At 40.2% G+C, this 18,340-nt stretch overlaps 1 protein-coding gene across 9 annotated transcripts in view; it reads right to left on the minus strand.

The window, feature by feature from the left end:
- RORA (RAR related orphan receptor A) overlaps positions 1 to 18,340 on the minus strand; it is a 563,622-nt gene that overhangs the window by 533,830 nt on the left and 11,452 nt on the right. The window lies entirely within an intron of this gene.

Here is an 18,340-nt window from a genome sequence, read left to right on the forward strand (position 1 = left end):
TGAAGTTTCAGTCAAACCAATCCAAATGTGTTAAAAACATGTTTGTTTTGTGGAGAGCTAGCTGGACAATAATGCAGGTTTTCTAAAATTTGACAAAGTTATTAAAGTCATTTCTTCCTTGTTTTCATTTCTAACATTTTACTACAATGAACTGTGATTCAGTCTCCTTTGGAAAATTTGGGAAAGAAATATGGACCTCTAATGAAAATGCTAGAAAAAAAAGAAAGGAACTCAGGATTATGTTCAATCAGGCACATTTCAACTTCTTCAGCCTGTGCTGGGCTCAAATGATTTTCTGCTTTTTATTTTTAAAATGACCACAAATCCTTACCACTTAACTCATGTCAGTTCTTACATTTTAACTAGTAGCATTACCTTTTCCTCCATGTTATCGCTCCATTCCTACCACCTCTTTCAATTTCAGGCATATTGAATCAGACATTCGTATACTGATGATCCAGAAGCTACACCCCTCACTCCAGTTACCCAGGATTTCACATTCTCCCCTTTCCCTCTCAGCTTCTCTGATGTTCTCATCACTTCTTCTTTACCTGTCAGAGTAGTTAACATTTTCATTCACTGACTGATAATAAATCTTAATGGCTCTAATATAAAAATTATGTTCATATAAAATTTATCTACTGAAGTTCAAAACCTGTAAAAAACTTACAGAACTCACGGACTGGGCTTTATTCTGGGAGGAGTCTTTTTTTCCCCTGAACCCTGATCTGAGACCACTCTCCACCCCTCAGGATGAGTCCTGCAAGTCACTTGGCATTCACTGGTCTTGGAGTCTATCTTAGCCAGGGAGATTGAAGTTTTAAATATATTCCTCCTAACTATTAGAGAGATTAAATTTCCTTTATAAAATCTACTGTATATATTGTACAATTCTATTTTTTCTAGCACATGGTTCTAACACAGGTTTACTGTAGAGCATGAGAGAAACAGGAAAATGTAATTCCGTGAGACAAGAATTCTCAAAGCTGTTACACAGTAAATCAGGGAGTTGGCATCAGGCTGACAAGTAGGATGTATCCAAAGAGGAACATTCAAGGTCTCATTCCCTGGTTCATACATAAGTAATAACACATAAGCTGTATAGTTATATACTGGAGAGCTGCATGCCTGTGATACATTGTGAGGCATGAGCTGGAAACAAGTGCTCCGACCTCCCATGTTGGGCAGGTATTTTATTGAAGAATGTTACTGCATTTATAAAAAAAATTTCCTGGTACATTTATATAAACATGTATTAAAGGATCCTCTGACTTGCACAGCTACACTGGATTCTCTCAGTCAAATCCTATACCTGCCAGCCAAACTTCTCCATTTATAAAAATATGCAGCCCTGCAAGCAAATCTGTTTATTAGCCACCATTCTATGTCATCGCTACAGCCTATGGAGAGTTAATAGTCATAAATGTGGCATGAGCAGCATTCCAAGGGCATACAAAATGTGAACTAGAGGATCTTCCCCATCTGATATCGGCAGCATGAACCCATCCCCTTTTCCCTTGAAGAAATGATATAGCCTTTAAAAAATAAAATGGCTTTTGCCTTTTCTCAACTGAAATTTCCAGGCAGAGTTGTGGGAGCAAGAGCTTGCTTTTTTATTACACTAACTCAACTGCTGTCCATGCTCAGTCAGTGTACAACACTAATGGGGAAACTATGGGTTTGGATAAGCATTCACTAGTATAAACGCTTATTCAACCTTATAAGAGTAATTTCAGCCACACCCCACTTCAACATCCAGTGACAGTGGATTCCACACACAAGCCAAGACCCCCACACACCCCTCACCCCATTTTGAGACTTCTCTCCTGCAGCCCTTGGTTCTCTCACTTCCCCTAATTTCCCACTCAGCAAGATGACCTCGGCCTTTCCTATGACAACCTGGAGACAACAGGATCTTCAGAGGACAGCAGCTCATCTTCAGTTCAAAGCCAAACAGCTGGCTTCCCCCTTGCTCAACAGCAGCACTTGGCCTTCCACTTTATCTGCTAAGTTTCCACTGTTATTCCTCCTTGAGCAAAATCTGGTGCAGAGAACTCAAGACATGAACAGAAGCAGATCCCAGCAGTAAGGCTGATCTGATCTGAGAGGGAGGATGTAGGGACTGGACAGTAGAAACCACAAACCCTGGGGGCTGACTTACTGTTAAGAATCAGCACCTGGGAAAAAAAATTAGTTCATTTCTAAGGGTCAGGGAAGGCCTGGATTTTAACTGCATACATCATAGTTTTTGGCTATAATTGCTGGGGAATAAAATGAATTCATTTGGAATCAACTGAAAATTCACAGACAAGGGACTTAGGTTAAGGACTGTGACATAACAGCAATAAAAAGGATATTATTATTATTGTTATTATTAATAGCTCATCTTCATGAACTTGCACCCCAAGGCATTTGTGCACCCTAACAAAAAATAAACTCCACAAGGTAATTAAATGAATCCTGATGTAACTTTCGTAAAAAGGCTCAAAAGCAAGTGCAAAAAAATACAACAGAACCCCAACATTCCATACTAGTATGTAACAAATGAAACCAAGAAAGAAAGGTAACACAAACCCAGGCTTGTTTTATTTTTAGGTGCCTCCTAACATTTTCTTTTTGCATACCAGTGTGCCTCTTTGGCTGGCTGAACTAGTTACTGAAAGCACCTGACAGTTTCAGCTGACTCAAGGAACACATTTAAGCTTTATCAGTGCTGCATAGTTATTTGCATCAACTCAGAGTCTGTTCTTTTGACAGTTGTCTCATTTAATTGAGTAAAAAAAGCTGTCAGTCTAAAGCAACTGAGCCCAAGGTAAACTCACTTTGAACTAACCATCTGCCAGAGCATTTCCCAGGACAGTCAACACTTAAGGATAAGTTGAATCCAGTTCTCTGGATCCCTAATTAAATCATTCCTGAATTAAATCTTCAATGGCCCTAAAATTCAACACATACATTGAAACTACACAGCACAATCCCATTCCTCTGAATATGGGGAGGCGGGGAGAGACAGATACATTTCTCACTTTGATAGCAATGAAATAAAAAGAAAAACATTTTCATGGTAAATTAAATCCATACTGCAAGCCTCAAAACTAGAATAAATTTTGAAGTGATTCTTCTGCTTTAGATACAGTTTTTCATTGTGAGCGTTATATTGTGGCATAACAGAAGAATGCAGTGCAAACAGGAGAAAGCAGATAATGCTGCCCTGGGTGAAGCTTTAGTTTCAGTTCTCAGCAGATCTAGTCAGGTAATTTACCAATTAGAGTGGAGGTGTAGGATGCCATGTGATTGCTGGAAAATTCACAGACTTGCGTTCTATCTGTAGTGGTGAAAATGAAAGAATTAAAGCTACTTTGCAGAACTAAACTGGTAGATGGATATACATGTAACTCTGTAGCCAACCCCTCAGTTACAGATGTAGCATCATACTCAGCAATGACTATCATCATTGGTGCTATGAAATGGGGCGGGGAAATATAAATAATCCTTGGATCCAAAGGTGGGGGAGAGAAAAATCCTTAAGATTTCCATATTAACGAGAATATGCAACCAGGTCAGAATGAATTTTGTATCCACATTACAACCCATCAACTGTTTCAACCTCATCATCTTAAATCAAAGGCAGGTGAAACAACTCAAGACTTTGCAGTTTTCTTAAATGTACCATGAAGTTACATGTATCTAGTTATCTTTAAACTTCTCTAGAAGTCGGGTGAGACCATTTATGGGGCTGCAACTAAGCAAAGGCAAATTAAAGATTAATTTAGCCCAGCAAGACAGACAAATTAGCTCTTTTCATCTTTAATCCAGGTTACAAGAATTACATGGTTACATGGAAAACAAAAGCTGAAATTCAGGTTAGGAAAAGGTAGTTGAAAAACAAACGGACAAGGAGGTTGCTTAAGAGTCTGCATTTGCAGAAGGAGGTGGAAGGCAAAGGAAATAAACTTGTAACATAATATAGGGCTCTCTTCTCCATCTTTTCGTTCCCTTTCCCCTTTATCCTTAGCATCCATACATACCTAAGTAAACTCTTTGGCAGCTAGCTCAAGTCGTAAATCATTGAAAATTAATTCCACAATTGTAGTTTCTTCAATATGTTCTCAAGCCCTTGAAATACACATGGAACTAACCCACATAAAGCAGTCTCTCTTTCAAAGCTACTTTTTCCTTCTTTTAAAACAAAGGTGCCAAGTAAATTTAGCAGTCTCCGCTTTACAACTTGCCAGGGCACCTGGTCATGATCTACCAATCTTTAAAGTCGATCAACCCATGAGTGTTTACAGTGCAAAACTATTCATTCTTAGGAGGAACAGAAATAGGGAGAGACAAAAGTGGAGAGGTTTTGGTGCTTTAAAGGAAAAAATAGAAATTTCAAATAGAATAATTATTCTACTTACATAGAAACCGCAAACTGTTAAAATATAGTAAATATAAATATTAAGCCCCGTGATTTGTTTCTACATGATGATGATGATTAGGGGGTCCTCGGAACCACTTCTGAATTGTGGAAGATTGCATGAAATTGTACCATTAAATTAGTGTGTCATGGGAAGACGACATGTATGTGGACCCACCCTCAATTAGCAGGATTGTGTCATGTCTGCCAGGCCAGAGCCAATAGCGAGCAATCAACTCACAGCGATCCTCTATTCAAAGTAAAATACCTTGGTCAGTGACTTTGCTCTAGTTCGGAGAACAAAAGAAGCAGATAACCGCAGTAGGAGTCTATAAGGAAAGAACTGGAGGAGAGAGCTGTTTTGCACCAGATTAGGATGAGGGAAGCTACTGAAGGGGCAGGGTAGGCAAGGGGGCAGAGGACCCTGCAGGCCTGACAGAACACAGATGATCCCCCAAGGACTGCCAAGGGAGGGGTGAACTAATGAGGGATGCTGTGGTTAGAATGTTTTGCTGTTTTCTCTCATCTATACTCTCCTGTGTATTATATGAATAAGAATAAGAGAGCATAAAGTTGTTACACTGTACCAAATATGTGTGTGTTAACTCCTTCACAATTGCTGCGTGCCCCTGAGATGTTAAACTGTAAACCAGAAGCTTCACACCTCTTTGCTGGCGTTCTGGAAGAGAGGTGTGTTTAAGTACCGGGGAGTCTAAAGAGTCAATGCTGCTCTCCAGGGGGGCTAAGTGGTGGGACACCAGGTTCAAACACACAGAGGGTCTGCACCCTGAGAGTATGCCTAGGTACCCCAAGATTGGGGCAGTGGCTGGACTCTGTTCAGGCTCCAGGAATTTAACACACCTCAGGGGATCCAAAACACAGGGCTTGGATTCCCCAAGCAGCAGCCCTGGTGGGTGACAGGAAGGGGTGCTCACTAGAATCTGTGACACAACATATGGGAATAAAGGGCCAGATTTTGTCCTTAGATGTGCATGCATCGACTCCAATGGCAGCTGTACAAGTGTACCTTAATTATGGGTCCTGAAAACCACCATTAGGAATTTAAGTTTTCTCTCTCTCACACACGCAACTGGAAACATCCTTCCATTTTGTTTAATCCAAAATATTTCCCAATATAGAGACATTCTTTGAATGAATTGTGACAGGGGAAGGGGGCCGGTATCTCAGTTTATATCAGTAATTTCTTTAATGACCTAAACCAGTTTTTAACCTAAGTCTCCTAAGAAAGGTGTGCCCAGTGCACCCCCCAGACTCTGATGCCATAATTTAATAGTGGATAATTATGAGAATGATGTGACTGCGAGTACTGTAGCAAACCTGTAAGGAATATCTGCCATTTATGAGAAAGGAAGGACTTTGTCTGCATTACCAAGAACTTGGTCTTGTGTCACTAAGAGCAAATCAGGAGCACCTACCTTAACTGGAGTGTTGACAATGCCTAGCACTTTTGGAAACTCTGCCATTTATTTGGGGACATAGACAAGGATCGGGGAGCCTACCTTACATTGCTAATTTTTATAGCAACACAGGTATACACAGATGGTGCTATGCAAAACAAAGACAGATTCCCTGCTCAGAAGAGTTTACAACTCAAGACAAAAACTAAAGAACGAGACAACATATGAAAGGAACAGTAAAGTAACACAACACAGTTTCTTTACTATTATTAGTATCATCATTAACACAAAAGATGGATCAGTTTCAAGATACAGTGTTCAGAGAGAGTGCAGGTTCAGTTTGCATAAGCATTGGCAAATACCAGTACATACACAAAATTTATCTGAATTATCCAAACACCTTATATCTGCAAAACTTGGGCTGGAAATAACTTGACAACTCATTCTTGATATTTGGCACTTACACTTTCAGTCCTGAACCCAAAAAATGCAAAAGATGTGAGAAAATAATGAAAAAATAAACTTTTTTTTAAATCTCAGTACAAGTTTGATTTGGTTTCAATTTAACTTTACAGTGAAGGTTTGTGAGTTGGGGAAAGGAGCCCCCCAGATTAATTCACCCATTCTGAACGTTCAACTATGAATTGACATCACTGTTAGGTGATATAAATTGCATTCTATAATCTGGATGGGAGAGTATCAAGCATGCATGTCTGAAAAATAGTCTCATTACAGCACCCTATGAAAGTTATACTGTGGAAAGTGAAACACTAAAGGGCATAGTTTATTAGCTTCTAGTACTCTTTCCTATGGATACCCTCAGAAAGAGGATTCTGTTGAAAGTGAATAATACAGTAATAGTTTCCTTACAAGCCAACAGGTAAATGATTAGGACTTCATGACTGCTATGGAAGAGATGGGGATCAGTGCTACTGTAAACCCAGACTTTCTGAGCAGATTAGATGACTGAATAAACCATCTTCAAGGAGGCTGGATTTATTTTATCGTGCTTGTGACTCTCAATAAAATATTACAGTCCAGAGTCATGGACATATGGCTCATAGTATCTACAGTCAAAATTAAACACTTGAGCAATCGCAAAACCTATAGAGTACATAAAACTCACTCATCTGATTTCCATGCATCAGAAGTCTCCCAGGACAGGTCCTCCCATCTCCGTCTCTTTCCCAACCCATTTTTTGAGTCCCTTTAATTAGCTCATTAATTAGCTGTCGCACGAACACTGCTCTCAGACTGCCACCCCTCAGACTAGAGGGGAACACTTACTGACTCTACAGGATTTCTGCTTCATCTACCTAAGATTCAGAAAGACTCTTTCTACTTTCCTGCCTGTAGTATTTGGCTTCATAGACTTTATACCTCTCAATATAATTTACAAGGATGATAGGGCAATTATCTGGTGTAAAAAGCAAAATTTTCTGCCCCAGGATGGTTTCCATATTGAGTTCTGAAGGACTTGTATGTCCCATATCAGATTACATCTTCAGCAACTAACTTTGGTTATTAACATTCCCTGTCTAACAGTGACGAGTGCTCTTTAATTCAGCCCTGATAACTAAGATACTAAGAAGAAAGTCCATATTCAGTGACTTTTTTTACTTTAATAACAAATATTCTGACATCTAAAAACAGAACAGAGTCAGATACAACATGCACAGCAAGTGTGCTAGAAATAAGATTTCTTTAAAGTAACCTGGCAGTACATTACAGGGTCATGATTTACGATCCTGTAATGTGCCAAGGATCGTAGAGAAGCACAGCTTTTGCTATTAAGGAGCTCATTTGAAAGCAATTGTTGATTTTGCACTATAGGAATCAAGAGGTCTGTGTGGCATTCTATTATTTGTATTTCATGTCTATTTTATAGTGTAATACATTTTGTATACCCAGAGCCAACATTTAAAGAAAGGATCTGGTACCACTTTTACTTTTTACAGTTGTCAAAATAAAATGACAAACAAGCGAAAAATCATGAAATATTCATGGAGCTCCTCAGACTCATTGTCGTGTTCATTATCATGACTCCCAAGTATAGGATGTTTAAGCCAGACTTCATATGCACTGAACTAAATTCCACTCTCCGTTTCACCTATTAAATTCCATTGGGCCATAGAATTTAATCCAAAATTAACTTTTAGAATTATTCTGCATCCAGTACTTACTTTTATGGGGTGTAAAATACAATCTAAGGGATTCTACTACAGAAAAACAGCCCCCTCTCCCCCCATATTGTGAGTCTGGAAAATAGAAAAAAAGCCAATAGGTCAGATCCCTAGCAAAAAACCCTAATTGTATGGCCAAGGCATCTTCAAGAATAATTCCACTAATAACTCCTGTTATTCAAGTATTGATTGGAGCTGGGGTTGTTTTTCCAAGGAACAGCAGATAATACCTCTTTACTATTCAGAATTGGTAGTGCATACTGCCATTTCATAATCATAGCTTGCTTTTAACAATCAGCCAAAGTTACTTGTCAAATCCGTGTGCAAGAAGCACACGGTTGGAGCCTAATTTTGTCTACCCAGAAGGAAGCTAGTTAGGACAGCAGGGAGCAAAGCTAAATTTTGTTATACTATCAAGAAGTTTACTCGTGCTGAAAAACATCCTTCCCTGTAAATTGGGGAACAAGATGTTTAAGAATAAATAAATAAGAAGCACCTGAGGGTGAGAGAACTGAAATATGAACAGCTAGGAAGAGACAAAACAGGGAAAAGAAACACTACTCCAACACAAGACGCAGATGAACCCCATAGTCTTTGTTAGTGCACAGTGAAAGGAAATGCTTCATCTATTACACTTTCAAATGCATTAACAGAACATGCAACAAATTAGTAAAATAAAGATCTACTAGACTAATATTTGGCTTAGTGGCATCACCAGCACTTATCCTGCTAGTGCAAAAAAAAAAAAAAAAAAAAAAGCCCACTTACCAAAAAACCTGCGCAGCTGTTTGTCTTTCAGAAGCAGCACTACAGTACATCAATTTAGCAATTTGTCAATGTACTTGCATCTGCTCTAGTTGTTTGCCACATCAATTTTCAGAAGTAAAACCTGTTTCCATTAATTGGTCATTACGACATGTTGAACCCAATGGTCCATCATTTGTTATAATTTTGTCAATTAAAAAAAAAAAACAGCCTGGGAGATGATCTTTGCTAATAGGATACCACATCCCTTGCATTTGTTATTTTTCTAAAGCTTTTTTTTACTGTTATTAAATTATTTAATAAAAAGACTCTTGTTATATGCCAGAGTCCTGCATTTGAATGGAATCTCGATATGTGGGCTTTTTATTGGCTAATAAATAGAGCATAGTTCTATAATTTGATACCTCTATCTTCCTTTCCAAAACCCAGCTCTTACATTTTGAAAATAAAATTGGGTACAGATTTTCAAGAGTCCTCAGCATCTAGCAGCACTCATTGAGAACAACGATAGTACCAGTGTACATACCAATCAAGTAGATCTTTACTTTCCTAATACTTCCTTGCCCCCTCTTGCAGGAATAGAAATATTTCACTTAAAACTTCACTTTGAAAACAATGGGAACTGCTGAGCTCTTTGGAAAAATCTAGCTGAGAATGTTCTGTTACTAGTTTGCAACAAAATATTTTATATATCTTTTATTTAGAGGTTAAGAAAATGATTTCATACCCTTTCTGAATGCTTATTTACTATTATTTTAGGATGGATAAGGGTTAAGATTCTGATCTCCTCCCCTTTATCCCACTCTCATCTTTCCAAAAAAGAAAAAGAGAAATCAATGGTTTCACTGCAGATTTAACACATACTATCTGACAATAGTTTGCATTAGCAAGACCCAGACAGAAAAGCAGCAGAAACATTTTAAGTCTTTTGAGAAGCAATGCATGTCCTTTTGACTCTAGTTCAAAAGGACAAGGTGTTTGTGTGTATTGTAAAAGTGAAAAAACAAGTTTCAGAAAACATTTCTTTTCCAAAAGAAGGGAATATTAATTCAGAAAGTGGTCAGAATGAGAGAGAAGCTGGAGAAAATATACAGTCAAAAGGATATACGTTGGTTCTCCTGAGACTTTTGAGGACGCTTTAATCTACCAGCCAAATCCATTGGCTGGAAGAGCACATCAACAAAATTCAAACTGGAAATAAAATGCACATTTTAATAGTGAGGTATTAATCATTGGACCAGATTACCCAGGCATGTAGTCAATTCTCCATCACTTGGAGTCTTTAAATTAAGATTGAATGTCTTTCTGCAAGAAAGGATTTATTCAAACTTATGTTGTTGGGCATGATGGAATAATCACTGGGTAAAATACAGATGCTCACATTTGATCATATTAATGTCCTGGTTTAGCTTTAAAATACTTAGGTACAAGATGAAGTTCCTACTTCTCCCACTTCCTCAATGCAAACAAACCCCTGTCCTTCCAAATATCATACAGATATGTGATCTCAGCCATAATTTATTAATAATAAATTAAGCTCAGAAGCAGGGTAGGAAGAAGAGTGAATGTAGAATTCTATTGTCCCCATTCCCAGACTCATCTATTCACAAGCATGATTCACTGCCTAGGTTCCATCAGCAGAACCTAGGCTATGAATCTTAGTGGCAGAAAGTCGACTTGGAAGAGCCGATTCAAGCAAATCTGACCCACCTACCCCAACGTCCCCAGAAAACCAACCCATTCATTGGGGTCCAAAGATTCATCACCTGCTCCAAGCTCTTATGCCATGAGAGGCTCAGTCTGACAATGGGTTGAAGAAAACATTATAGGCAATATGTTTGTAGTTTGGAAGGGGAGGGGGATGCTTTGGGAAGAGTGGAGGAGTTTTCAGGAGGGAAACTTGTGACATGCCCAAACCAGGGCCTTGAAAAAGTAGCAGACATCCTGATTCAACAGTGTGTTTGCATTGAACAGAGCTCCCAGTAGTCATGAAGCCACACACACTGCATAGCACAGCACACTGTAAGAAGAGCAATGAACATCACTCTACCATTGGTGGGGCTCAGTGTCCCTAGCATTCTTTTGAAGCGGCAGCAGTTTGATCAGACTGTCTGAGTCTACCAAGTGGGGACTAACCCTGCAAATGAGGGTTCATATAAAGTAGGGCCGTGGCACCTGCAGCTTCCTACAAGAAATGTACCTACAGACAAATCAAATGCTGTAAGTGAGTAGGCTCAATCCCACCACCTGCCATTAGCCATTTAATTCATTGCTGTTGAGCCACCTCAATAGTGCTGCTATGAATTTTTCGAAATGCTTCCACTGCCCCTTTGTATACACTAATTCTGTGGAAGCCCATTATCCAGAGGATTGAATATGTTGTTCCAGGAAGTGCCCTGCATTCTCTACAGTACCTACATTCACAGTTTCTTCACCATGTGAAGTGTTAAACAAATTCTAAGGAACATGCACTTTGTCATTTGGAATATTCATGAACCAGGTCCACTAACGATGCATAACCTGAATTTATGATCATGTCTATATCCTTCTAAGGGCTCTCTTTATTCCTCTGTGTGACCACGTTTTCTTTACGTAGGTAAAACACTAAGATGCCATTTGTTAAGGCAGTACCTTAAATACAGTGCGTATTCCACAGTGTTTTTATGAAATAACTATTGTGAGCAGAGATATTCATGCTTAAAACAAAATATTGAAAAATGAAAGCCTTGTAATAAAAAACAAACACTTTAAGAGACAAGTTCTGGCTTTTCTAAGGCCAAGAAAAGTTGGAAAACTACTCAGAAGACCCCACATGGTGATCTTACAAACACACATACAATACACACACACACACAAAAATATATATTGTTTTTATTTCCCACACCCGGGGGAGGAGAGAAGGGGAGAGAGTAGAAGAAGAGGAGGGAAAACAAAGTTATCCCCTAGTTAAGAATTGAGGTTAGGAAATGTGCAACCTTAACTCTAACATGCTACCATTACTCTGTCCCCTACTGTGCGTAATACAATAGTATTGGTCTTATAATTAAAACTATTGCTCTAAGGCAATACAAAATTCATTGTATCTTAAATATCTGCATAGTGACTTCATTTCCTGCCCTCCCTCCCACTACCTGCAGAAATTTCATTATAGCTTTAGACCATTTTTGTACCAAATACTGCACAGAGAGGAGTAGCTAAAATATAAATGTCTAAGACACTAAAGATCCTTTGAGACACTAACAATAAGATTAGACTAAGTAGATGAATATAAAATATCACTGAAAGTAAGATTATATTCTACCCACACCCATAAGCAAAGGGGTAGCACATGAGGCAGATCAATTCAAGTAATAGAGTAGCTGGAGTAACAAAAATATTGGATTTAGTCTATAGTTTAGCAGAACCATCTCTTCACTAGGTTTTTAAATGGTTTCTGTTCAGAGCTCTCTTAAAAACAACAATAAAACATAGCCAGTACTAGGCTCCACTATACTTTCCGGGGGGAGGGGGAAATGAGCATGGCCTAATGGAAGAGGATGGATCTGGCCTTAACTTACTGAGAAGGTTCTGAAGAACTACCTGAACTGCTGCCAAAAAAAGCAAAATCTGAAAAGACAACAAAAAAGTCATCCAACAAGTATCACCCAATCCTAAACCTTTCCCTTTGCTTTAAGAAGCACCAGATAATAAAATAAAAACCTCTTTGAAGGAACCTTGGGGGCTGATCTCAGCTTTTAGGTTACAAAATGCATTTGCTCATAAAGCCGCCTTACAGCACCCTACTGTTAGATCACAACAAAATATTTTCCTAATATTTGCATTGCTTCTGGACCATAAAAACAGCCTTTCATTTTAATCTGCTTAACACTCTGTGGGAAAGGGCCTCTAATTTCCCAGCACTGTGATAAGACAAATAATTCATATAACACGTTAGCACAATATCTACAGTGAAAGCATTTAGTCAGAGCTCATTGGAAACAATGGGGTGCTGGAGCAAAGTTGTAAGAAGCAAGTATTTGAGACCTCATCATGCATTAAAGCACATTCTGTTGCACTTCAGAGTAAAGACAAGGTCATCATTTACAAAATGAGAGCTGTGCAGAGGCAATGGATCAATTGAATTTTTTTTTTAATAGATGCCTCAGCTTCTCCAATTCCCTCTGCTTCCCCAGTCAATCCAGTGCCATCTCCATTCCCCAGTTCTCTATGCCAGGGGTTCTCAACCTTTTTCTTTCTGAGCCCCGCCCCCGCCTTGCTATAAAAACTCCTTGGCCCAGCTGTGCCACAACAACTGTTTTTTCTGCATATAAAAGCCAGGGCCAGTGTTAGTGGGTGGGTAAGAAGGGCAATTGCACAGGGCCCCACACTGCATAGGGGGCACCGTGAAGCTAACTTGCTCAGGCTTTGGCTTCAGCCCCAGGTAGTAGGGCTCGGGGCCCTGGGCTGCAGTCCCACAATGTCTGATTTGTGTCCATTTATTCTTTTACATAGAGACTGTCTGGTTTGGCCAATGTACATGGCAGAGGGGCATTGCTGGCACATGATGGAATATATCACATTAGTAGATGTGCAGGTGAATGGGTCCTCTGATGGTATTGCTAGAGTAGATATGGGGACAGAATAGGCAACGGGGTTAGTTACAGAGATTGGTTCCTGGTTAGTGTTTCTGTGGTGTGGACGTGTAGCTGCTGGTGAGTATTTGCTTTAGGTTGAGGGGGCTGTCTATAAGCGAGCACTGGCCTGCCTCAGACATCAGGAATGGTAACATACAAAAGCCATAGGAGAACACTTCAATCTCCGTGGACATTCTGTAACAGATTTAAAAGTAGCCATACTTCAACAAAAAAAACTTCAAAAACAGACTTTAGAGAGAAACTGCAGAGCTACAATTCATTTGCAAATTTAACACCATTAATCTGGGCTTGAATAGGGACTGGGAGTGGCTCACTACAGAAGCAATTTCCCCTCTTCTGGTATTGACATCTCCTCATCAATTATTGGGAATGGACCACATTCACCCTGATTGAATTGGCCCTGTCAACACTGGTTCTCCACTTGTAAGGTAACTCCCTTCTCTTCATGTGTCAGTATACTGCCTGCATCTGTAATTTTCACTCTATGCATCTGAAGAAGTGAGTTTTTTACCCACGAAAGCTTATGCCCAAATAAATCTATTAGTCTTTAAGGGGCCACCGGACTCCTTGTTGTTTTTCCAGTCTAAATAGTTGGCTGTGAAGGGCCCAATAGGGTAATGGGCCATTAGAGAAAACAATAGGTCTTAGGAAAAGCTTTCCCCCTCCTGGTGAGCCTTCCTGTGGACAGTTTGTCCAGCTTGTAAACAAAGGCTGCTATGACTCTCCAAGGGCACATGACCAGCCCACATGACTCTGGACTCCATTTTGAGGGTGTGTGTTTTTCCACAAGCTGGTCCGGAAACTAAGTTTGGAACAAAGGGTTCCCACCATGTGCTAATGCTATATTAGGCAGAGAGTGACATCACTGATTGTTCTTCACTCCCCCACAACTGAGCACCTAGGAGAAGCTCCAAAAGAAAAGGACTTGGAACAGGGGTGGGGATACTGCAAAGCAAGTGCATCTTGTACCTTGAGAATCTGCAAGCCTGCCTGTATCATGAGTCGGGCTGTCCATTAATCGCAGTTAACTCACATTCATTTTTTTTAACAGCAATTAATTTTTTTGAGTTAATCGCGATTAACCAAACTGTTAAACAACAGAATACCAATTGAAATTTATTAAGTTGTTTGGATGTTTTTCTACATTTTCATATATATTGTATTCTGTGTTGTAACTGAAATCAAAATGTATAATTTTTTATTACAAATATTTGCACTGTAAAAATGATAAACAAAAGAAATAGTATTTTTCAATTCACCTCATACAAGTACTGTAGTGCAATCTCTTTATCGTGAAAGTGCAACTTACAAATGTAGATTTTTTTTATTACATACTGCACTCAACAACAAAACAATGCAAAAAACTTTAGAGCCTACAAGTCCACTCAATCCTACTTCTTGTTCAGCCAATCGCTAAGACAAACAAGTTTGTTTACATTTATGGGAGATAATGCTGCCCACTTCTTATTTACGTCAGCAGAAAGTGAAAATAGGCGTTCTCATGGGACTTTTGTAGTCGGGATTGCAAGGTATTTACATGCCAGATATGCTAAACATTCGTATGCCCCTTCATGCTTCGGCCAACAGTCCAGAAGACATGCTTCCATGCTGATGACACTCGTTAAAAAAAATAATGCGTTAATTAAATTTGTGACTGAACTCCTTGGGGCAGAATTGTATCTCTCCGGCTCTATTTTACCCACAGTCTGCCATATATTTCATGTTATAGCAGTCCTGGATGATGACCCACCACATGTTGTTCATTTTAAGAACACTTTCACTTCAGATTTGACAAAACGCAAAGAAGGTACCAATGTGAGATTACTAATGATAACTGCAGCACTTGACCCAAGGTTTAAGAGTCTGAAGTACCGTCCAAAATCCGAGAGGGAGGAGGTGTGGAGCATGCTTTCAGAAGTCTTAAAAGAGCAACACTCCTATGTGGAAACTACAGAACCTGAACGACCAAAAAAGAAAATCAACCTTCTGCTGGTGGCATCTGACTCAGAAAACGAACATGCATCGGTCCACACTGCTTTGAATTGTTATTGAGCAGAACCAGTCATCAGCATGGACGCATGTCCCTCTGGAATGGTGGTTGAAGTATGAAGGGACATATGAATCTTTAGTGCATCTGACATGTAAATATTTTGCGACGCCAGCTACAACAGTGCCATGAGAACACCTGTTCTCACTTTCAGGTGATATTGTAAATAAGAAGTGGGCAGCATTATCTCCTGCAAATGTAAACAAACTTGTTTGTCTGAGCGATTAGCTGAACAAGAAGTAGGACTGAGTGGACTTACAGGCTCTAAAGTTTTGTATTGTTTTGTTTTTGAATGCAGGGTTGTTGTTATTTTACATAATTATACATAATTCTATAATTGTAAGTTGAACTTTCATGATAAACAGATTGCACTACAGTACTTGTATTAGGTGAATTGAAAAAATACTATTTTTGTTTTTTTTTAATAGTGCAAATACTTGTAATCAAAATAAATATAAAGTGAGCCCTGCACACATTGTATTATGTGTTGTAATTGAAATCAATATATTTTAAAAGGTAGAAAACATCCAAAAATATTTAAATGGTATTCTATTATTAACAGTGCGATTAATCACACAATTAATCACGATTAATTTTTTTAATCATTTGACAGCCCTAATCATCGGTCAGGGTGAGAGATTGTTAATTCAAATCCTATCCTTCTAGGATGTTAAGTTTACTTTGCATTTTTGTTTATTTACTAGGTAATCTGTTTTGATCTGTTTGCTATCACTTAAAATCTTTTGTAGTTCATAAACGTGTTTTATGCATTATCTTAACCAGTAAGTTTGGAGTGAAGTGCTTGGGAATCTTAGCTCAAGGAGCAGGGGCTGGGGCTGTTGTATTTCCTCTCCACATTAAGGGAGGGGCAAACTCTACGAGCTTACATTGTACCAATCTCTGTGCAGTGCAAGACGGTACAATTTTGGGTTTCTACTCCACAGGAGGGGGGCGCATGCCTACGGAGCTGGGAAATTGGCTGCTGTCTGCTGGTTGCACTCAGGTAGCCCATTTTGGGTGAGTGGCAGCACCTGCTGTAGTGCTGGGTGATAACAAGGCCTGGGTGAGGCTGGCTGTGTTCCCAAACCCACTTGTGTGTCTTGGGGGGGCGCAGTGGTCCCCAGAGCTCCCCGACTGCACTCCAGGGGTGACAATCCGTCACACACTGTTCTATACTCTTAACGTCCTTTGGGCCTTTTCAATACCCTCTCTTGGGTGTCCTGGCTTCTCCAATACCATCCCACGGTTTCCCACAATCACGCTGTTGCTCTCTCATGGTTCCCTTGCCCGTAACCCAAGTTTTCCTACTGCTGGCTGTTCTAATTCTCTCTCACCCTCTCAAACGCCTCCAGTGTGCACTGTCTCAAAGCTCTGCCAGGACTGCCACAGATGGAGACAAGCAGCTCAGCAAATATTTTCTGAGCATCTTTCAGAGGTACCAGGAAGGCTTGCACATGCCCCTACCCAACAACTGACCACCCTTTATTTAAGTCCCTGAAAACATCCTAGTTCTGCAGCCTCTGCTGAGAAAAGGAGGAGGCGGCAGGATAGGCAGGGGGAGTGCAGAGGAGAGGCAGCAACCGAAAGATCCCAGGCAAACCACTCTTGCAGTTTCAAGCTTGGCAGAGAAGGATAAGAGGTGGGTTGAGAGATGTAAGCCAGCCTGCCTGCCTCTGACACGCCTAAGGCTACAGCTGAGAGATGCAATTAAGCCAACCTAAGCCCCAGTATAGACACCCATATATCCCTGATAGAAGTAGACTTCTTCCTCCGACCTAGATACTGCCTCTTGAAGGGGTGGATTTACTATAGCAATGGAAAAAAACCCTTTCACAGCTGTAGTAAGTGTCAGCACAAAGCAGTGTAACCGCAGCGCTGCTGCTGTGTCCCTGTAGTGCTTCTAGTGTAGACGTAGGCAAAGACAGAGAAGCCTGTCAGAGGGGCAAAATGCACCAGTTCCAATTAAAGTAAGCAAATTCTGTCAGCCCACATGCTGAGCTGTTCAGTCTGGGTCTGCCCGGTATCTTTATGTCTCGTTCACATTATTGCAATGAGCTTCCCCTCCCCAACTAGCTGGGATGCAGGCAAATGTGGTTTGAGAGAGAAACCAAATGTTCTTTCGGGAGTGGAGTAGCCTATCGCCGCACTGATCCAACGGAGGCAGACTTTGCTGTGTAAGGGCTTGTTAAAATACTGATATTCACCATAGCTAGGATATCCTTGAGACACTGCTCAGTGGGACATGGTCCTTTTAGTGAGAAGTTATATGGTCAAAAGCATGAACAACTGCAAATAGCTCAAAACCAGAGCCAAACATTTTTTAAAAAGATGCAAAGTATGTAATCGTACAGATGAGTTTGGAAAAATAGGTCTTTAGAAATAACCCACCCACCTGCAAAAATCAAAGAGATAAAGCAGAAGTGTTTTGTCAGGTTCTATCCCCAGAACTGTGGATGCACATGCCAGGGCAGAATTAAGCCCTCCAGGCCAAAACCTGTTGTATGGAGCAAACACTGCACAAGCAAGCTTTGCTCCATGAGGGAAATTCTGGAGGAACAGAACCCAACTGACTGGGTTGCCTCAGCAGCCAAGTCATTCCTGGGGCAATTTTGTATGGAGCCTGCTTCCCTTCACTGCCTCCTACACAGCGTTTCAAGCCAATGGAGCCATGCAATGGACAGATTCACTGGCCATGCCCCCAACCTGCCTGCAAACCCTCCTTGTGCGTTTGAGCTCACAGCACCATTAGGGCACTCTGCTCCACAGCCACAGGGTCTGAGTGGATGCAGAATCCCTCTGGGCTCTCTGAAGCCTGTCTCTCCAGCCTTTCTTCTGCCTTCTTGGAGCAAAGGGGACAAGACTTCCCTGAAACAAAAAACTGGCCAATA

The sequence above is a fragment of the Chrysemys picta genome, chromosome 10, assembly GCF_011386835.1.
Source record: "Chrysemys picta bellii isolate R12L10 chromosome 10, ASM1138683v2, whole genome shotgun sequence".
Classification (NCBI taxonomy): Eukaryota; Metazoa; Chordata; order Testudines; family Emydidae; genus Chrysemys; species Chrysemys picta.